Below are 4,547 nucleotides of genomic sequence, written 5' to 3' on the forward strand. Positions count from 1 at the left end.
ATCAGTCCACATTCCCTTGGCACTGGGACGGTCGCCCCTGGAAAAGCACCTTGTCCCTGTGCCAATGGGGACAAGGGCCTCTTCCCCACAAGCCTTGGGGCGTTGGTTGTGGGGGTGCGGGCAGGGGGCTTATTCACATCAGGGAACCCCTTTCATAAAGGGGCACCCAGATGCCGCCCCCTTTGTGAATGAACCGACCACACGAACTGCCGATGTTCAAGTCGAACTCATGCTCGACTCGAACATTGAGCCCATCCCTTATCATTAATGCTCTTGCACACATTACTCTATAACTTACAAGCTCCCCATGTGATAGCATGTTGGTGATGACAGGTCCTCTTTAAGTGAAGCTGGGGGTCCACAAGACCCCTAGTGTCACCTTTGCAAGAGAAATAAGCTATTGGGGTGCAGATCGCACTTCAATAGCTTATTGCTGGGCTTCAGTAGCCGAGCAATGACAGCTATGGGACTAGAAGTGATGCACCGTAGGAGGGGCTGCAGAGCCCAGGAAACACGGTGGGGAGGGGGTGGGCAGTTTACCAGCCTGTAGAAGCGATCTGACGACATCTGAGTCAGCAGAACCGCTTCTTTACAAAGCTGGCCGGCCGCCAGCTTTACAAATGTGAGCAGAGTCACCGGGAGTCTGTTTAAACGGGCCCGTCACTGGTCTCGAAGGGGTTAAACATTCTATAGACCCCCCCAACGCTGTACAAAAAAAGGCATTTCATTGTGTATACTCGGCACTTGCCTTTAGAGAGGGCTCATTATTTATCTCTTTGAATTTCTATGGAGGACACATCGGAACAAGGCCACCTGGTAGATGAGATCTTTTTATCTGAATCAGTTCTGACCGAGATGGCCTATAAATATCGATGGGAATGTGCTTTACCAGCCCCCTATATTGCTTGTCCCTGTATCTAATAAGAGGCTTGAACATACAATTCCTCGAGATGCTTCAAGTCGATATCACGCGGGTGAGCTGAACCTCAAGAGGCTCTTTCTTGGCGGCGTGGACGTCTATTTGCTGCACTTGGATGAAGCGAAATATAACTGTGAACAATTAAAGTAGCTTTGAACTAAGAAAGTCTTCAGGACGTCCATCTCTCCTACCCATTCATTGCATTGTGGCCCTCTCATGTCCTCCGAAATAGGAACCGAACTCAGACCAGACCCTCAGGTTTACACTTCATTCTCTAGATGCCGATCCAATGAGATTATTGAGAAGCCGGGCTCCAGCCATTAAGATATCGATGGGGTCTTCTTTCTTGTGACGCCTGAGCTTTGCTCTTTAATCAATAGTACTCCGTATAAGTGCACTCAGGAAGATAACAAGATTAGGTATGGATTTTCCATATTTTGTTTAGTGAAATATATACTATAGGGCCACAGGTTTGTGGACACCTGACCATCACACATATGTATATGGCCGAAAGTATGTGGACCCCCCTTCAAATGATTGGGTCTCGGTGTTTCCAGTGAAGGGTACTGTTATTGCTACAGAATACAAATACATTTTAGACTAGAGATAGGCAACCTTGCTGCCCCAGCTGTGGTGAAACCACAAATCCCAAATGCCGAGTTATGCTTCTGGCTGTCATACTTGTAGTTCCTCAACAGCTGTCATGCCACTGTTGCCTACCCTTGATTTAAACAATTGTGGTCTTCCAACCTTGTGGTAACAGTTTGGTGAAGGCCCTTTTCTGTTCCACCATGACTGTCCCCTGTGTACAAAGCCAGCTCCATAAAGACATGGTGTGACCAGTTTGTAAAGACCACTCAAGTTCCTCCACACCAGATATATGTCACAGTACTGCCTAGGATCTTCTGCTGAATTTATACTACAACATACAAAGACATTGTAGACAATTGTGTTCTTCCAGCCTTGTGGTCACAGTTTGGTGAAGACCCTTTTCTGTTCCAGCATGACTTCCCCTTGTGTACACAGTCAGCTTCATAAAGACACGGTGTGACCAGCTTGGTGTGGAGAAACTCGAGTGTCCTGCACAGAGCCCCGACCTCAACCCTACAGAACACCTTTGGGATGAATTGGAACGCCGACTGTGATCCAGGTCTTCTCATCCAACATCAGTACCTGAGCTCACAAATAGGGACAAATTCCCACAGGACCCCTTCAAAATATTTTGGAAAGCCTTTCAAGAGGTATGGGGCTATTATAGCTGCAAAGGGTAGGCAAACTACATATTAATGACCATGACTGGAACAGAATGGCCAACAAGCTCACATGGTCAGCTGGCTTTAATGAGAAATTAAATCCTGATGACGGGGGACTTTTGTAGCCTCCAAAACACATTGGCTTTCCACTGCCATGTCTAATAATGACCGTTCTAAATACTGACCATTGGGTTGGCTCTTCCCTCATTTCTTACCTTCAAAGATTCCTACAAGGATCACATGTATGGACGGGGAGCTGCCAACTAAAATTACAAAGTAAACCTTTGAGCAAGTGCTAGGACACATCCCTAACAAAACCCTCCACCCAATGGCCCAGCGCGCCTCCTTTGGACTATTACACAACCACTCCATCAAACACTAAAAAAAAAGTTACATAGCTTGTAAGGCTGAAAAAATACACAGGTCCCTCTAGATCAACCTATATACAGTATGTATGTGTGTGTTTGTGCATGTGGGGACATGTGAACAGAGAAACTCATCTAAATGTTTGTTCTCAGCTGATACTAAATGTGGAAGGGAGTCCCGCATTTTTACTGCTCTGACATTTTTGCCTAGAGATACACTAACTGACAAAATGGCCTTTTTAGAATTGTGCTTATGTTCTAATAACTTTTCATCCCTCTCCTTCTCCCTCTTCCTTCTTCTCCTCTTTTTCCTCTTCCTCCATCTTCTCCTTCTTCTCCTCCTGTTTTTCCTCCTTCTCCTTCTTCTACTCTCCCTCCTCTTTTTCCTTCCCTTCCTCTTCTCCTCCTTCTCCTTCTTATTCCTCTTCTCCTTCTTATTCCTCTTCTCCTTCTCCTCTTTTTCCTCTTCTCCTTCTCCTCTTTTTCCTCTTCCTCCTTCATCCCCTTCTCCCCCTCTTTTTCTTCTTCCTCCATCTTATACTTCTTCTCCTCTTCCTCCTTCATCTCCTTCTCCCCCTCTTTTTCCTCTTCCTCCTTCTTCTCTTTCTCCTGCTCTTTTTCCTGTTTCTCCTTTTTCTTCCTCTCCCTCCTCCTCGTCCTCCATCTTCTCCTCGTCCTCCTCCTCCTCGTCCTCCTCCTCGTCCTCCTCCTTCTTCTTATTCTTCTTCTCATTCTCCTTTTTCTCCTCCTCCTCCTTCTTCTCCTTCTCCTCCTCTCCCTCCTCTTTCTCTTTCTCCTTCTCCTCACCCTCCTCTACCTCATCCTTTTTCCTTTTCTCCTTCTCTTCCTCCTTTTCTTCCCCCTTCTTCGTCTCCTGCACTTTCTTCTCCTTCTCCTCGTTCTTCTCCTTCTCAGCCCCTGCAACTGCTATGGGTCCTGAGGTAGAAGGGGACCCCACTAGAGTTATATAGTTATATTTTTTATTATTATTATTACTGCTACCTCTATAACTCATATCCACAACTCTCTACTCCTTTATAATGTACTGACTGTACTGACAGCTCTCCTGCTGCCTCTTCTTGATGTAGACATGTTCAAAATCAACGACACATATTGTCACAGTTGACAGCTGCTACAGAGAAAGTTATCCAGAAGGCCCCATCAGAATTTTGCTATGGGTCCCCCATGATTGGTAGTGTTAGACATCTCTGTCAAGGCTCTCACCCACTCTGGATATGCTGCTCAGCGATGGAGGAAATGATAAGCAGCAATTTGTGGGTTATACAATGTCAATGTGCAAAAGTGCAACTATGCAGGAAGAGTGAAGTGAGGTTTTATCTCTTCTGAGCATTTATAGAACATTACGTACATTCTCCTTATAGGTAGGATATGTTTCCCTTGACATTAAAAGCAAATGCTTTTACGAGCAACAGTGCAGTTATTTCCCACCCGTTCCCTATGGCTGCAGGTGTCATAGCTCACGTTAAGATAAAAGGAAACCTTGTCGATGGAGCTTTCTATCTTTCTTTCTGCGTATTCTGATCCCTCGCTCTTTGACCTTAGCTATAGAAGCGTGATGCGCTATAAGAGGGAGTCGTTTGAATGGAAATATAGAATCAACAAAAGCAAACTCATTTTATTCTCTGAAAGAAATAATGTTGTTGATTTCCATTAATGGCATTAACAATTAGACTGAGATGTCGCCTGAATGGCATAAATGGCGCACTCACCTGATAATGGAAGAGCTTAATGTAGATGTAAAGCTAATCGCTAAACTCTCATAGAAGCTTTACTATGTTAATGTAATTTCCAAAGTCACTATATATATATAAAAAAATCCTAATTACCCCTCCATGATGGTCCTTGTTGGGGTACTTACTGTTATGGGGTGACAGTGCTCTGTCCGAGCTTCCCATGGAGACTACAAGCACTACTTTAATTAGCTGTTTTTCCCATAGAAATAAAAAACAGTGAAATTAAATATTGAAGGCTGTAAAGGTTAGCCTTGCA

The sequence above is a fragment of the Nanorana parkeri genome, unplaced genomic scaffold (genome assembly GCF_000935625.1).
Source record: "Nanorana parkeri isolate BGI_ZX_2015 unplaced genomic scaffold, ASM93562v1 scaffold171, whole genome shotgun sequence".
Taxonomy (NCBI): domain Eukaryota; kingdom Metazoa; phylum Chordata; class Amphibia; order Anura; family Dicroglossidae; genus Nanorana; species Nanorana parkeri.